Below are 17,790 nucleotides of genomic sequence, written 5' to 3'. Positions count from 1 at the left end.
GAGGCAACCTGTTCTGCATCACTGAGGAATAAAAAACGGAGGGTTCCAATTACTCCCTGTGTCTTGGGCAGCGCTATTTTTACCCATCGTTACAGCTCTTCCTACTGAGTGTGAGTTCTGTCACACTGCTGTTTTGATTTGTATTTCCCTAATAGTTAATTATATGGAGCATGTTGCCATGTGCTCTGTGTGTGTCTTCTTCAGAGAAAAGCCTATTCCGATACTTTGCTCATAAAAAAAAAATGAAATTTGTTTCCTGTGTTTTTGAATGGTAAGAGTTATTTACATTCTCTAAAAAAATTCCCTTATTATACATATGTATTTGGAAATATTTTTCGCTGTTCTATGTGTTGTCTTTTTATATACTCTAAACCCATAAAATATTTAGCTGTCAATCTAGGTCTAGCATGCTCATTTTTTTTTCTTTTGTCACAGTTCTTTTTATCTGTACCTCATGAGCCTTTGCCTCACCAGGGATTTAGGTCGTCAGGATTTACTAAGCTGTGTTTTCTCCCGAGTTTTCTAGGTTGGTTCTTACATTTAGTTCTCTGATCCGTTTTGCATATAAGGTGGAGAATAGCTCCAGTTTCATTCTGCTCACATACATGCATGCACATATATCTCCAACTGTCCCAGCATCCTTTGTTGAAAAATTATTTCTCTATTGGACTCTCTGAAGTCTTGATGGAAGATATACCCACACATGTGCTCTAGAGTATGTTGTGTGTCAAGAGTGAAGATAATTTGACTGGATTTGTGAAAAGATAATTTATATCAGACTTTTTTTTTAAACAAAATAAATCTGGAAAATATATGTGCATATCTATTTCTTTGGAGCATTAAACAATTGCACAAATTATAAATGTGTGCACTACAGTTCCTTTACAGCTTTTTTTCACTACAGACCTCGGAGTCATTTGGAAAATAAGATATGTACTTTGTTTTAATTGAAGGTTATCTGAATACATGCTCAGAAATTAATAGGATTATGTTTTTAGCTGAACTGAATCATGTTTCATGTTGCATCATCACATGTGTTTGTGAAATTCTGAAAATAAAATTTTGTGTAATATTGACTTTAATTGTTTATACATAGTAAACCGATTTACCATCAAAATTGGCAGCTCTCCCTTGCTTCAGCGGGAACTCTTGGCTTTCTGGCCTCGTAAACTATTCTATGTACTTCCTCGTGGGGGGAAGGAACGAGGCACACCATGCACGTTCCGTGGATGGGTCTGCCTTTTCCTTGCACACGTTCAGTTGCCTGTAGATAATCATTTCCAGACTTGCCTTTCTCTGAGATTAAGTGTTTCAGGACCCATTTTAGTGCAGAAATGGAGCGCCCTACTTTTGGCAGACCTTGGAAATCAAGGACCACTGAAAGAGAAAGGGCTAGAGTCCCATTAAGGACAACTGCAGAGAAAGAGAAAAGAGCCAGGGTGGCTAAATGTCTCCATTCTGGTTCTGCAGACTTCTTTCAGTACTCAGTGAGCTGCCACACATCCACTGAGGCAGCGTGGGGGAGCTGACTGCCTCTAACACGGTCGGGATGGATCCTGAAGTCCACAGTTGTAATCCCCACACTTCTGCAGCTAGGATGATGCTTGACAGGAACTAGCCCAGAGGTAGTATGTGTTCTAGAGAAGTTGGTGGGGTTTTTTGTTGTTGTTGTTTTTGGCTTTTAGCTTATTTAACCCAAACTTTATAGCATTGTATTTTTACTATAAAAGGTTTACACTCACAGACTTCCACCGAAAGTTAATAGAAATTGGAGCAGTTGTAACTACAGTATGGTTAATGAAGACACAGTACATAAAATGTCAACTCTACTGATTCTCTGATTGGTATCAAAGCCTCCACACAGCAAAGTGGGCTTTATAACACAGTGTAAACACCAGCAACTGGCAAATAAATTCATACGCTTAACAAGCTTGAGATTTTCATTTAATAGTTTTTTTTTCTTGATCTCATTAACTGTTCCTGCAGTGGACCTTGTCTAGAACTGTGCGACTCAATATGGCAGTGTCTACCGAGCACTCAAGTCGTTTAAACTGGAATGTTGTGAGTTGAAAAGGCACTATATTTTGGAGACCTAGTGTTCAGAAGAATAAAAGAGCGGGGCACAGTGGTGAGCACCTATAACCTCAGTAGTTATCATGAGTTCCAGGCCAGCTGGGGCTACATAACAATACCTTGTTTTTTTTTTTTTTTTGAAAAAAGATAGTAAAATACCTCATTTTTTGTGGTGTACACATTTAAATGTTTTGTATATATTGAATTAATTGGAGGATAAAATTCAAGTTAACAGCATTTCTTTACCCGTGAGATGTAGCTACTGAAAATTTTAAGCCTCATGTGAAACTCACTTTTGTGATTCACTCTGCTCAAGAGACAAACTGCTAGTATAACTACACTAGTGGCCCCATTTGTATGTGGTAAGTCACACACATACATATAGAACATATGTGTTCAGGTCTTCTTAAAGGACATTTCTATTCTCTCATAACTTTATACTATTAGTAGTCTATTTCCTTCCTTTCCTTCTGTCTACTTAGCAAATTCTTCTAACCTTTCATCAGCCAGTTGAAGCACCATTTTCCCTGTAAAATGTTTTCTGGACTCCCTGGCCTCACATCCATACCTCAGACAGAAATAAATGCTTTGTCTTCTAGAGTTTGACAGTGACTTGGCCAACATCTAGTGAACGCTTACTATTTGCTAAGCACAGAGATAAAAGTGTTGAAGGTAGCCTAGTGTGAGCAATAAGGGCTTAGACGCTCTGCCGGCACACTTTCATTCTAGAAGGGAATGCTAATAAATGAACAAGTTTAAAAAATGGCTTGAAGGATGCTGGACATAAGAGATGTAGAGAACTCGTCAAAATCTGTCTTTCTCAGACTACTCATAGATATGCATAAGAGGATAAACTAAAACACTGAATTCCAGAGGAGCAATGACACACTTTATAATACATCTATGTTTAGGTGTATGAGCTGAATGACGTCTTCTCACATTACACATGCTTCCAATGAGAACTGACTTTCAAATACAAATTACTACAGAGGCACTGGTACATTGCATATACTCCAACATCCAGGCAATGGTCGATCCTCTTAGCCAGGAAATTTTGATATTGCTTTTTTTAAAATTTAAAAATTATTGTGTAACCATGAGGAGACTCCACTTAGTGGGACATCAATCAGCCAGGATATATGAGACTCAACCCCTGAGAGCAGAAAAAAAAAATTGCACGCAAGTGTGTTGGATGTGTGGGGATGTGTGTGCCATGCGCATGTGTGGAGGTCAGAGGACAACTTTATGGAGTGTGTTCCAAGGAGCAAACTCAGGCAGCCAGGCTTTCTCAGTGAGCATCCTTGAGCCATCTTACTGACCCACTACAGGCATTTTTTTCAAAAAGGAAAAAAACAAACATAAAATGGTCTTCACACAATTAGCATAGTACATTAAAATGCATTCCACCTGAGGTAGGCAATTAATTTTACACAAACGTATTATCAAAAAAGTCTAGGATTTTAATTATTATGTTGGGGAAGGTTGAGCAGCTTTGGTCCATCATCTAACATATTGGAGTTTCAGCACCGATAGTGGACAAGCGGGACAAGACTTGGCTTGCTGGGCAGGGTCACGTGATCCAAAACCTGGTTAAGAAGTGAGAATAATGCTTTTCAGAGTGACATTTGAGTTGCTCCAATATCTGTCCTCAGGTCTGTCACTGTGGTGCATGCGTCTTGCTCCTTGGTGGGACCTTCACTCTCTCACGTGGAATCTATTACTTAGTTTAATTTTACATTAGTTGTGTCAAGCTGTCTGGATTCTAAGTCTGCTCCAGAGAAGAAGCTGCCAATCAAAAGAGAGGAAAAGGTTTGCATATGGGTGGGTAATAGACACTTGAAATAAAATACAAACTCAGAATTCGTGTGTGTGTGTGTGTGTGTGTGTGTGTGTGTGTGTGTGTGTGTGTGTGTGTTTTGCAGGGGCTCTAGACATACTAGTCAAGTGCTATACCTCTTTGCTTCATACCTAGCCCTTAGTTTTACAAAACTGGGTCTCTCAGTTTGAAGCTTTGTTCTTGAACTTGCTAAAAAGTCCTGACTGGCCTTCAACTTCCCACTTCCTGTCTCAGTCTCCCAGTTACTGGGATTATAGGCTGGTACCACCATGACAAACTGAAATCATTTCTTGAATCCACTACAATCCACCACTATGATGATCTTTTAATGAAACCGACATTGACTTTTCAATAAAATGCCAAACAAAGCCCAATAAACTGTTTAAGAACATGGACACATTTATAGTACATTTTAGAAAGTCCTTGTGTAATATTTAAAAATGTTTCCCCCCCTTCCCAAAGGAGCCAAGTTCCAATTATGCTGTTCATTTAATTGCAGTTATTTGCTTTTTGTCAATCCAGGATGAATGATGCCCCAAAGATCTGCTGCCTTTACTAATTTGCTTTAAGCAAATTTTGAACTGTGGCATATGCAAATGCTATTCTCTTACATGAGATTTACACTACACTAGATGACAACAGATCACATAGGTGAATCACTGGGAGAGATAATATGTACCTTAAAATGCACCATCACCACTAAGCAAAATATTCCTAACGTGTGCTCAAGACTGTGCTGGGATATTGCTTTATTAAGAATTAATCTGAAAAACCGCTTTCGCTTTCAAGGTTGGGAAGATACTCCAGACCTTGCTCATTTGAAAAATCTGAAACATAGCTGTACAACTATTGCATAACAGTAAAGAATACAGTTTGATCACTTGGGTAATTTTTGGTTTCTATGTGCATCAATAACTGTTTCCAAATGCTACTGAAAATGCATGGGAGTGGATCGCTTCATGCACAAAACTGTCTTATTCAGTGAGTGTTTTAACGCAGGATACCACTTCAGAGTGCTGGGTGAACTGATGATGTACTTCAGTGTTGATTTTTTTTTTTTTATGTCAAACAAAACCAACTTCTGCAATGACTCCCCCCCCCCCCCCCCGCTGGTAATTCTTTTCATGGCGAGATACTAAAGTGAAAAAGAAACGTGACATCTGGGGTAGGGGGAGCGTCAGAAGGAGTCTTCACAAGTAGGATGCGCGAGGAGAGAAGAGGATTTTTAAAGCGGAAAACACGAGAGGGCGAGATCATGGTTTCGTATTATTCTCTCCTCCCTCCACTTTCTTGCTTCACCAATCTGTAGCCCCCCTCAAATTTAGAGGCGGGCTCAGCAAGACCAGGCTGCAGGAAACCCAGGTTTCGCTGCACTGCCACCCTGGCTTCGTGATGTAATTGTTATTTATTGAGACTCTGAACCGAGCAGAGCCGCTTAAAGAAGTGACAGCCCATCTCCTAGCCCTGTTGGGTCAGATCCTTCTTGGGGGTGGTGCAGATTGGCCGGCAGACCCTGCTGGAGACTTCGCAGTGACAAAGCAACTGAAGATAAACCCCGGTTCCTGGGTCCTGCGTCCGTCTAGGGAGCTGAGCTGGGCACTCCTCAGGTCTCCTTCCCAGTTTTCCGCTTGGAATCACGCCACATTAATTACCGGGTCCTACTAGGTGCTGGGCATGGGGTCAAAATGACCTAGAGTTATAGCGCCGTAGCTTCCGGAATTTAAGCGGGACACAGATTCCAAGGAGGTGGAAATATGAGGGTGGGTAAAGGGAAGCCAAGAGAACGCGTGCTGTGGGGTGAAATGGGAGGAAGGGAGACCTTAAGGTGCCAGCCCCTAGGTGGGGATCCTGGGGAAGGGTTAGGGCGCCCTCATTCCCCTACGGTGCCCTCAACGCCTGCCCAAGCCTGGGTGACATGGACGATCGCCTGGTCCTTAGGCACAATCTGTCCAGGCGGCTGGACGGGGTCGGAAAGCCAGGGATCCAGCTAGGGGCGCAAGGCACCCCCCTCCTCTCCCGGTCGAACTGCGTCCTCTCTCTGCCTTTAAGGCCGCGCAGCCCCGGGGACCCCACCCGGAGCACCGTAGAGAAGGCCTGCAGGAGCCCGGTAGGCTCCCCAGCTCCGGCGAGCCACCGGGTACGCGATCAGCCAGGGTGACAATGGGAGGGAGGGGCAGAAAAGGGTTAAGAAACTTGGCTGAAGAGCTGAATGGCGTGGAGCAGCGAGGGGAGGGACCCGGCCGCCGCGAACTCGGCGGCGGAGGGAGGAGCGCGGCTGCGGCGGGCGGGCGGCGAGCGAGGCGCTCAAAGTCAGCCTCGCAGACATTGCAGCAGAGCCCCGAACTCGGGAGGCGACGGCGATCGCGGCGCAGGCGGAGGACGAGCCGGCCCCAGCCCACCGGTGCGCACCGCCCGTGGCCTCGCGCGGCCGCAGGGCACGGCTCACCCGGGAAGGAGGGAGCGACGCGGATCGGCGCCCCCCCCCCCCCCCCCCCCCCGGGAGCCGCGGCGGCCTCGGTGAGTGGCGATCGCGGCCCCGGAGCTCCGTGCGGAGCTCGCGGAGCGGACGCCTCGTCGCCCGGGCACGGCCTGGGTGCGCGGCCCGTGGAGGCGGCGGAGGCCGGGGAGGCCCACGGGGGGCGCCGGCGACACGGATCCCGGGGACAGCCTGCCCGCCGTGCCTGGCTCCGGCTCTCCCCGGGAACTCGCGGGCCCCGGGCCGGCGCGGCCGCCAAGTTGTAGAGTTCCCAGCCGTGGGCTCGTCCGTGCCAGCCCCGGCGCGAGGGGCGCAGCCGCTCTGGGGGGGCGGGGGGGAGGGTTCTGCGCCGGGACCCAGGCGGGTGGCCGGGTCGCGGGGCCCGGGTCGAGCCCGCTCGGGCTGCCCCGGTTGGCCCCGAGCCCCGGGTGCTGGCTGCCGCGCCGCTCGGTCCTGCCGCCCAGCGGTGCCCGCGGTGGCGCCCGCGCTGCTTCCCCGCCTCTCGCCGGTGGCTCCCCGCGCGGTGTCGCCGATTCCAGGCAGGGAAAAGTGACTGGGAACCGGGCACAGCGCTGAGCCCCAGGCCCGGCCTGCTGGGCACCAGCTCCCCGCCTGCCGAGGGAGGGCGAGGTCCCCTGCACCCGAGGCCTCAGCCTAGGGTCCCCCAGCATCCGAGAGCGGGGAGAACCTTTTAGCGTGAGGCTGGTGAAGTCCTGGGAGACGCTCCTCTCTCTTGTGCCACTCTCTCCTTACTACTATTGTTGTTTGAGGGCACCCTCTTCCGTGGAAACGCTCCCCAGACCCTCCCATTCTTCCCAAAGTAGTTTCCAAATTTTAATCAGGAGTTGATGTTCAGACTGAAGGAACAAAGGAATCCACTGTGTTTAAAAGGCGGACAGGCAGCGAGTCTGACACATGTTGATCTCTGAGGCATTCCAGGAGTTTCTACCTTCCATCATGTCAGTAATTTAATTGGGTTCTGGCGGTCGTAAATGAGGAACAGAATGTTAGGTAATTTTATGTTAAGATACTCTTTTTTTTTTTTTTTTTTAATTAATGGGTCATTTTAGTTGGGGGAAAGTCCCGACGTTCTTAGGTGCAAGAACTTTTAACTCTTTTTTTTTTTTTTTTTTTTTTTTTTTTTTGGTGGCACTAGGCTGGAGTTTGTCTGGTAGTGTAAATGATTGTGACACTGAAGGGGGAAGACCGTGTGTTTAGAGGAAGAGAGACATTGTCTAAAAGTAAAACAAGATTGCTATGTCTGTCTGTCTCTGTCTGTGTCCACATATATATGCATAAGTGATGTGTAGTCTTTGTATTTCTTGAGTTTTGTAAAGCAAGGGGCTTCAGTAATTCATTCTTTAAAGTTATGAATTACATTGAACCTGCTTATTAGTGAATCATAGGTTTTAGCAAGTGGGCGGCGTCTTCCCGATGCTATTATTCAGTGTTTAATCATCCGTTTGCCACCTTTGTCTAAGAGACGGTGAAGTAAGTCGACTTTTTAAACAAACGGTGCTTCATGTGCATGGCCCCCAAACGTGGCGGTTGCCTGGAGGATGTTGAAATGTTCTCCCACTTCCAAGTGAGTTGCCCTGGTTTTGCCCAGCGGTTTGCTAATGTCCATAGGGTTTAATTGAATCGGGGAGCCTGGCTTCAACAGCAGTAGGAACTTTCTCTGCTTGTACTTAGTTCCTCTAGACAAAGAAGAATCAGGAAAGCAGCAGGCATTACCTGCATACTCTAGGACTGCATACTTACTTACGCCAGCCTGTTTCATACTCCGGTGGGGAGATTTCTTTCCGAACTTAGCCTTTAAAGTACAGGAGGAAAATAGATTTAAGAAGTCAATAAGGAGGGCAGTCCGGTTGCTGATTTTATACACATGAGTTCTGTGTAGTGCCTTTGAAATGGGCTGAAAAGCAGGTTTAAAGCCTATGAGAAGAAGGCTTAGAACCACGTATCTGTGTTTCCAAACTTTGTGGAACTTGAATTTTTCGAATTGAGGTATCTGGAGATATTGTGAGTTAGCAGTGGAGAAGTGTTTGTGGAAGAGGCTAGGACTCCTCTGAGTCCTCCAGTTTTTAGAGCAAAACATTGTGATAAAAAATAACCTATACCACCACCTAGAGTCTGTTTGTTAGTTTATGGCTCTTGGAGAATTTGCTTCCATCGACATGGCCCTTATGGTTGTTGTATAGTCAAAACACGATTGAGAAGTTCAGGCTTTCCAAAGGCCGTGCAGGAGAACAATTATTTAAGTAATAAACAGCAAGTGCCAATTTAAATTACCCATGCACCTTCCGAATAGAAAATTATGACATATCAACTCCAGTGGGCTAGTCTCCAAAAGATATTAATTCAAAATTTTAAGACAGAGCCTTTTAAGCTTGTGCCCTAAGGTGGCTCTGACTGCTTAAAGATTTTCTGGGTTTTCAGAGATTCAGGAAATAGTATGAAATAAGTGGTCTCAGTGCCTTTTGAGGTTCAGAGGAAACAACAGCAATGATAAAAAATAAAGAGGGAGGAACACTGCCACTACAAAAATTCTAGACATCGAAACGGCTAGAGGGAATGCAGGCAGAAGTTGAATTTGGGCTCAGATATGGCAGAATACATTCAATGTGAAACAAAGTGATAACGTGTTCTGCTGGTGGTGCTGAAGCCTGAAGAGGGGACCTGAGGGAGGCAGCCTCTGCCATGTGGCTTAGCACACTGGCCAAGGAGGAAGTAATGTTCCTCCTTGAAGCATGTAGCCTGAAAGATGGCCTCCAAGATCTTTAATTAAATATCAGTTGAACATCGAGAACTAGAGCACTGTATTAATTCTGTCAAACATCACTATTTTAGAACATTGAGGACAACTAAAAATGAATTAACTCATATCTGAAAGCAGAGTTTTATAGAAGGTGACAGATGAGGCAAAAATATGTCAATCTAATGGAACACATAGGGAGATCAGGATAGACATGCCATCCTCGGCTCTCTAGACGGTTGACAGAAAAGGAGGGTATTATTAATGTGCACAGATTTCATCGCACACCAGTGTTAGAAGAGCATGGATGGCCTGGAGATCGTGTGAAATCAGAGTGGCTTAGGACCTCTGAGGTTAAAGGTGTTAGATTTTTTTTTTTTTTTGTAATTTGTAAGCCTAAAGATTGTAAGCAACTTCAGCAAAAGCACTTTGATGTATGAAGTTAAAGGATCACTCAGCTAAAAATATGTTTAAGAGATTTAAATTTTAATCAGTAAAAGTTATTCATTTTAAACTGTGATGAGTCCCTTTTATGTTTTAAGATTTAGGTTTCCTGACAGTTTTTAAAGCATAGGTTTGTCATTCAGTTTCTTTCTACCCCCACCCACTCCCCTCCCCTCCCCTCCCCACTCCCCCCTCCTCTTTAAAATAAACAAATTGCATATCTTTAGCCATTTTTCTCTTTTCCATGAAAATGGCTTTAATGCGTGAGCTTTCTTCTGTGTCTGTGGCAGGGTGGAGTTTATTCGGTAGTGTTTCCGTTTCAGGTGACCGCTACACAGTCACGAGTGGGTTCTGTACTTCCAAATAATGATTTACTCTTACAGGGATGGCGGCCGAGGAAAAGGCATTTGCTGTTCTTCGCAAAACCCTGTGTGCCCACGTCTTCCAACTGGAGACATACTTTCAATTTCAAATATCCTGACTTCTGTTGAAGAGTTGAAATATTTTCAACAGAATGTGGTAGGGGTCACGTCCTAGATGTACAAAGTTGGGTCTGTGAAGTGAACAGTTTGGGACTCCGCTCCTTACGTTGTAGTTTTTCAGGAACCAGGAGATGAGCATGTCCATTCAGTAGTATTTAGATGAGGACAGCCAGAAACCCAACACCAGGGTGGACCTGAGGAAGGTAGAACCCAGGCACGTCAGAGGAGGAAGCAGGCCAAGGGAAAGGAGCTGGGATCCCTGCAAAAGTTGGAATGACCCGAAAAGTAAATGGAGGAGGCTGATCTTGTTTCCCATTCCTGTTTGCCTCTGATGCTGAGGCGGGGACATGAATTGCTGATGGTAATGGATTCCCTTTTATGAGGCCAGCAATATTATATAAATAGTGATTGTTCGAGGGAACGAAATGACAAGTTCACCATTTGTGCAGATTCACAGTGAGAGCGAGCTTTGAAATGGTCCTTAAGTGTATCCGAAATGGGAGGTCAAAATTGGGTACCAGAATAGAACCAGGAGGCACAGATTGCTTGGAAGGAGAAAAATATTATCTCCTTTTTTCTTTCATTTCTTTTTCTTTCTTTCTTTGTTTTAAAGATCTGGGGTTTTAATAAGTATTGTTGTGGACTTGGAAAATGGAGTGATGAGGTTTGGGTGGTGACATGGACCTCTTTTAACAGAATCTGTGATGGAGATGGTTTGGTGTAACTGGCTGAAGAAAGAACGCTATGTTTAAGTATATTGTCTTATCATTCAAAGGGGAATGGACAGCAAAGAGATCAGAAGTCTCATCAGGGTTTCTGTACAAACAACTTATGTAGTTGCCCGTCATTTTTCTTTTTCTTCATCATTGGCATTTAATATTCAATTTCTATATATACTGGACATGTAGACATTCTAAAAATTGGATTGGAGTTTATTTTGAACAAAACCTTTGTGTTGCTATGGGTATGGAAGGTATGTTTTTCATCATGAAACCTGGTATGTAAATTACTAGGAAGTCATGTTATTTTTTTTTGTAGCTGTTAATATATATTCTGTATCATGGACCTTGACATTCTAATTAGTCCTCACACTTTCTTACAGTCACGTCAGATAAAACATTATAAAGATTGTGGTATTATTGATCATCAATATGCCTTAAACAAGACAATTGGAGAACAGAAGTGGGTTTTCAAAACTGTGATCCATTTTACAATCATATCAGGGTTTTGAATCATGCTAGGGATATTAGCCCAGAACTCTAGGGGTGCTATAGAGAGAAGCAAATCTGAAGGTTGACAACCCAAAGAGCAAGAAAGAAAGCCTCTTGGGTTCTGAAGGAAAGCATATTATCTGCATTAGTAGGCTGAACAATATTTTTAATATTATGTTGCTTTTTAAGATAGATTATTCTTGAAGAAAATCAGCTGGATAATTAGAATGTATGGTTCATCCGGTTTGTTTCTTGCTTGAGATAATGCCAAGCAGGGAGGCAGCATGGATTGAACCAAAGGCTGGGAAGGTACTTGTGACATCCCCACACCGATCACCACCTCTTCCTCTGTTCCTTTCCCTCTTCCTTTGACCTTCAGTGAATGGGACTGGGGCAAAGCAAGGAGTCCGTCTAGAAATTTGCAGACTGAATTAGCATTAATAGAGCAAATAGTTGTATTTGAAATTTCAGCCTATCACGGTTCACTCTCCCCTCAAATCTTCTGCTGCCCACACTTAGGAATGAAAAACTCTAAGCTAAAACCTACCTTTTGTTGTGGTAGTTTATTTTTTTTTAAATTTTGTGGGATTTCCCCCCCCCAAAAAAGAATACCTTTAAGGATGAAAGGAAACTATCCTTTATTTGCTTTAAGTTTTGTGTGACTAGAGTTTCAAGAAACATTAGATTTTAAGTCCTCACTCAGCCTGAGTTTCCCACCCAGACTAGGAGCCTCATGCTTGTATGAACTGAGAGCTTTTGTGGAAGGGAACCTCTCACTTTTGGACTTCTAATTAAGAAACCCGTTTAATGATAGGCAGGGTTACTCCTTTTGAAGCCTGCAATATCCATCTGCCGCAAAGGATTGTGGGCAACTTGGAAGCTAAGGAGTTTGGAGCTTGTATTGTTAGTAGTTTGCTTTGAATATTTTACTTCATGTTCTTTGCCAGCTCTGTGAAGGTACAAGGTAGCATTGTGGTGATTATCTTTGGAATAAAGTTAGGAGGAAAGCTCATGGTTGTGAATAGCGGTTAAGCCGGATGCTTATGGTTATGGACTTTTAATGGTTGAGTTTGTCTAGACATAACATGTGAACAGATTAAATATCATTGCATTAAAAATGTCAGATGCTAATTTAGCATTACAATAGTGAGGTGGAGGATTATACTTCGATACAAGCTTAAATGGAGAATAATATTGTAATACAGTTTTTAATGTGGGCTGAGGTGGGTAAAAGCCTAGCATGTACTTTTAGGATCAAAATTTGAGATTGGGAAGTTCTGCAAAATGGGACTTCTTGAGGAATTTCTCTAGAAATTGAGATATCTCTCTCTCTCTCTCTCTCTCTCTCTCTCTCTCTCTCTCTCTCTCTCTCTCTGTGTGTGTGTGTGTGTGTGTGTGTTGATGAGGATTGAATCCAGAGCCTTGTGCATACTAGGCATGTATGCTCTACCACCGAAGTACACCTGCAACCTTGGAGATGATACATTTAAGGAGTGCATGATAACTGGAAGGGGGAAAGCAAAGCTTAAGTTTTTGATTCCTGAATTTTGAGTTTTTAGTAATCTAGTAACAGACAGGTTGATTTATGCACTGGAAAAGAAGCAAATTAAGGAAGGAGAGACAGACAGAAGGAAAAGTATTGGGAAACATGAGGAAATTCCGAATTAATTAATTACCCTTGCAGTATTTCACCAAAAGGGTCATGCAGGATTGGGTTTGATTTTTGCAAAAAAAAAAAAAAAAAAAAAAGCATTAAAAATAGTACTTCTGTTTTTTCACTCTACATTTCATTTTCTAGTGCAGAGTCTTCTGCTAAATCAGTGTTTGATTCTGCTAAAAGGGAAGTCCTTTTGTCTCCCTGGGCAGCAACATCCGTAGCACGAGAGGTCAGATGTGATTTTAAATTCTGAGGTTCTGCTGCTGTATGTCAGGGCATGTTGTTCATGATTTCAAACTGGTGGTTTTAGAAGGAGTAGAGACGATGGAGTGAAGACTTGGCATGAGCAGAAGTTGCATTGCTGCGTGCCCTGTGCTGTTTGACCCCCTCCACCCTCAGGAGGAGGAGCAGCTGGAAGGGGAAGTGAACTCATCCTTCGCAGGCAACTGCTTTATGCCGGGTGGGCACCGTTCTGGCCAGTTTACATGCATTTTTCACTTCTAATCCTTGCAACTCCCCCCCAGAGACTCATAGATATTATTTCCTCTGGTGTATAGAGACAGGAACCCAGTTTGTGAGTTGCCAGAGTCACTTGCCTGAGGTCACACACCGCTAATTTCATTTTCCACTAGAATATGCCATCTTTGGAAAGGGAAACTAGCTGCCAGCTGACATTCAGGAAGCCATTAGGGAAAGCGTGCTCTCCTACCTGATAGCCACAAACCCCAGATTCCAAGGACAAACCTCCCAGTCTGATGCTCACAGTCCAGTTTCTCTGGGGAGGCCTCTCTTTCATGGGTTCCTCGGCTGCCTACCCTTAACCAGAGGGAAACTTCAAAGGCAGCTGGCTCCTTTCCCCAGTCTTATTCTGCAAGGGCGGCTGGCCACTCTCCACCCCCAGTTCCAGCTCTTGGGAAGCGCACCACGGAAGTATTGCAGTGTTCTTCAAGGTGGTGAATGCTGTTGTGTTTCTTGATATACTTCATTAAAATAGCCTGTCATTGTCTTAATCCTGGTGTTCCCAAGGCTAACTGTGCTTGTCCACCTCAGGGAGCTGCTGTAGCAAAAGTCCTTTAGCCTTCCTGGTTAAAAACTGCAACTCTTGACTATCCTTAACGTGATCTTCTTTTTACAACCTTTTCTTCACCCACCATAGTTTTGTTAAAGACTGTGATATGTTAATAAAGTACCATCTGAACTCCACACAGGAAATGGATATTGCGTTTGTGAGTTTATTGGGAGGACAGAGATAAGGGAGAATTGGCTTCATTTGGGGAGTAGACCTCGGTGAGGAGGGAGCACTTTGACTTAGAGGCTGTGGCACAGAGTGCATTTTTAAGTACACACCAGTCGTGTGCTTTTATTGTCGAGGAGACGAGAAATGGAGTTATAAACCTCTCCACCCTTTTTTTTTACTTGACTCATTTAAGATTTATGGAATTTGGAACCCCCAAACCACTCTAGCTGAGTGGTTCCCTATACACTGAAGGGTACAAACTGAAACTGTTAGAGACATAGAATGAGATATAAAGTGAATATATAAAATATTTTCTGGTGTACTTTGAATGTTGAATTTCTAAGTAAATGTTGGGCAACAAAGGATTCCCATAAAAGCTGGGAAAGAATGTTTTGCTTTTATCTTTCATTAAGAGAATAGATATTTTATTCTGGCTAAATAAGAGAGGAACTCTCAAAGTAAACAATCTGGGGAGGGCCATCTTCTGTTTCAGATTGTATATTGATATTCTTGAAATAGACTGAATCTATGTGATAGCAAACGTAAGGGGTGGACTGGGAGTTTCTGCTTTACCCTCTGGCACTTTCTTAGTGTCTCCATGCTTGGTATCACTGAGGCAAAACCCAAGGTAGAGCATGGCTCCAATCCTGAGGAGGTTCTCCCCCCCACCCCTGTGTGAATCAGTATCATCGTTTCTTCCCTGAATTTTGAATCTCCACAAATTGAAATAATATCATGGTGTATTTTCAAGCTGGAGAGGACCTGATAGAAAGCCATAGGTAGAGTGAAGATAAGCACGCTGTCTAGAGGGTCTGTCATCCTGCTTCCTCCTTGTACTTATGCATGATTTTCTTTTCTCTCCATCCTAACCCTTTCTGTTTAGTATTGTTTCCCTTCAGCTTTGGAATGTCTCATCTACCCCCGAGCCCCCACCAGGGATCCATGTTATTGGGCAAACGATTACTAAATCTTTCAGTTGGTTTTGTCATTGCTAACTTCAAAGTTCCCCAAAGGGAGAAACTGAGCCTATGAACATTTAAATTAACTATAAAAATTACCTAGTTGGAGATGGGATAGACCCAGGAGGAGAAGTCATGTCCTAATATACTTCGAACTCACGTCCTAATATACTTTGAACTCTTCTGTGTCTCTTTTTGTTTTCTTGCTGAAGTTTAGGAAGGAAAGAGAGGGGGTGGAGTGGAGAGAGAGGGTAGCAGCTGTGATGGAATGAACCTTTGGCGGAGGATACAGCAGTAATGTGCAGGTTAAAGCCAAGGAGAGATTGATCCTCAGTGCTGAGTCTTGAGGGGTGAGTAGTGGGCGGCTACCTCTCTGTGGTCTTGGTCCTTCATTTCCTTGTGGCCCTCAGAGTAGCCTTAGGATTCTTTTCATTGTCCTATGACTTGAATGTAATTTCTCGGCCATTTTGTAGTACAGGTATGTGCGTGTTCATGCAAATCCTTTGCTTTGAGTCTTCGTACATTTTCAGTTCTGTTTAAATAGCAACAGGGTTGAGGTTTCCTGAGCTTTCTTCCTTCCACATCGGTGTCTGTTGATACGCTTTGTCAAGGCTTTTTTAGGAAGTCCTGTTGGTGAGACTGCAGGGGGCGGCTTCTCTGACATTTCTGGGAGCCATACTCTCAAAGCAAACCCCTTGATCGTCTGGCTCTTAACGATCTTTCTACCCCATCTTCCAAAATGATCCCCGAGCCTTGGGTGCAGGACTGGGCATCCTGATCAGTTCTGGTTTCTGTGGTGGTCTCTGTCTGTCGCAAAGAGAAGTGTGATGAGTGCTGGGCACTACGCTTACTGGGGGTGTAAGGACAGACATTTAGGATGTAGTTAGGGGTTCTGCAGCTTTAGTAAAGTGATAGTTGGAGGTTCCCCTAGAAAAGGGACTACAGGCCACTAAGGAACGCTGAGAGCTGAAGAGATAGTCCTCCTCAGGGAAGAACACACCCATTGGTTAACCTATACCAAATGGCCAGCTCTGAAAATGTACATGCAAGTACCGTTATATGGGCTGAGCAGGCTGTATTTATATATTTAGGAATACACACACACACACACACACACACACACACACACCACTACCACCACCACCACCACCACCACCACCACCACCACCACCACCACCAGCAATTAAAGAAGAGGCTATGAACTTTGAAAGAGAGCAAGGCAGGAGATAAGGAAGGAGTTGTAGTCAGCAAAGGGAAGGAAGAAACAATGTAATTCTAACCTCAAAAACATAAAATAATAATTTTAAAAAGCAGCAGGAGAGCTCCCTGTTTGCGGACTTAGCAGAACCAGGCGTCATTAGTTGAGAATACTCTCAACCAGCTCATCTTATGAGGACCAATGTTCTAAAACTATCAGAGGCATTGCTTGGGGTCTTTTTGGTCAATCTGCTTAGAGTCAAATATAGTCTTCACCCCTGGAAGAGAGGAAGAGAGCAAAAAGCTAACTGTAGCCCTTTACACAGGCCACAAGCTGACCGAGTGCCTCACCTCGGAAGGCAATTTGGAACGGTCTTGCTTACGGTGACTGAGGATGAGAGGGTTCAGGCACTGAGTGCACCCCCACAAGCATGATTTTTCTCTCACCCTGTTACATATCCGCTGATCTCAATGGCCCCGTTTGCCTGCTGTACCTTCTCAGTAGACCGTGAGCTCCATGCAGAAGACCATGTTCCTGATAGACAGTTCATGCCCTGGGGCCTGCCACCAAGGAGACTGTCCAGTCCACGAATATTGTTGACTAGAATTGCCACCAATCTCAATCTGTTCTTCATGACAGCTGCTAAGGGTTAGGGGGAACTTTCGATCCATAGCTGTTCTGCATTTCTTTGGTCTCTTTAAATTAGCACTTCTAAAAGGAATAATATTGTATGCTTAGAATGTATCTTCTTTTCGGTTATATTAATTATGAGAGAGAAAAGTGAACATAACTGTTGGTGACATTATAATTAATTGACACTTGCAATGAGAATTTGTTTTATAATAAATACTGTCTTCAAACTATACGAATTAGATTAGAAAATATGTTTAGCAAAATCTGTAGACATTATTTAATTTCTTTCTTCCTTATTAATTTTTAAGAAAGTGAAACAAAATATTTCTGAGCCTTTAAAGCCATTTCCTTAATTAACTTCTAGTAGCCAAAAGGACTGACCAGCTGGGCATATGTTTAATCATGTGGATTTGACTGCTTAGGAAGATGGACATATCTTTAAAACACATTTAAATTTATTACAATTTTATGTCTAGCCAGATGTGGTGATGCAAGGGAGACAGAGGCAGGTGGATTTCTGTGAGTTCTAGGCCAGCGTGGTCTACACAGTGAGTTCTCCAAGGTTATGGAGAGGAGGTGGGGGAAGAGAGAGAGAGAAGTGGGGGAAGAGAGTGAGAGACCTACCGGTCTGAAACAAAACAAAGTAACAAAATTTATATATAGACTTAATTTTGAGGGTGGGAATGTGGTCAATGGGACAATACTTGCCTAGAGTTCTTTTGTTTGTTGTTTTTTTGGTTTTGAGGTAGAGTTTCCTTGTGTAGCCTTGGCTGTCCTGGAACTACCTGTGTACAGCAGGCTGGCCTTGAACTCAGAGATCTGCCTGCC

The 17,790-nt window shown here is 43.8% G+C and overlaps 1 protein-coding gene across 6 annotated transcripts in view; it reads left to right on the top strand.

Moving 5' to 3' along the window:
• The first annotated feature begins 5,319 nt into the window (after positions 1–5,319).
• The window catches only part of Nrip1 (nuclear receptor interacting protein 1), an 88,687-nt gene continuing 76,216 nt past the window's right edge, over positions 5,320–17,790 (top strand). For 2 of the 6 annotated variants that reach the window (XM_052741018.1, XM_052741022.1), the window contains exon 1: positions 5,320–5,517. The gene's annotated coding sequence lies outside the window, so the exon portion shown is untranslated. Of the gene's footprint in view, positions 5,518–6,028; positions 6,048–6,178; positions 6,428–17,790 lie in introns of those variants that run through there. The other 4 variants (XM_052741017.1, XM_052741021.1, XM_052741020.1 and 1 more) reach the window with 3 other exon arrangements.

The sequence above is a fragment of the Peromyscus californicus genome, unplaced genomic scaffold (assembly GCF_007827085.1).
Source record: "Peromyscus californicus insignis strain IS unplaced genomic scaffold, ASM782708v3 Scaffold_16__1_contigs__length_79575227, whole genome shotgun sequence".
NCBI classification, from domain to species: Eukaryota; Metazoa; Chordata; class Mammalia; order Rodentia; family Cricetidae; genus Peromyscus; species Peromyscus californicus.
This window is presented reverse-complemented; position numbering and strand designations above follow the sequence as displayed.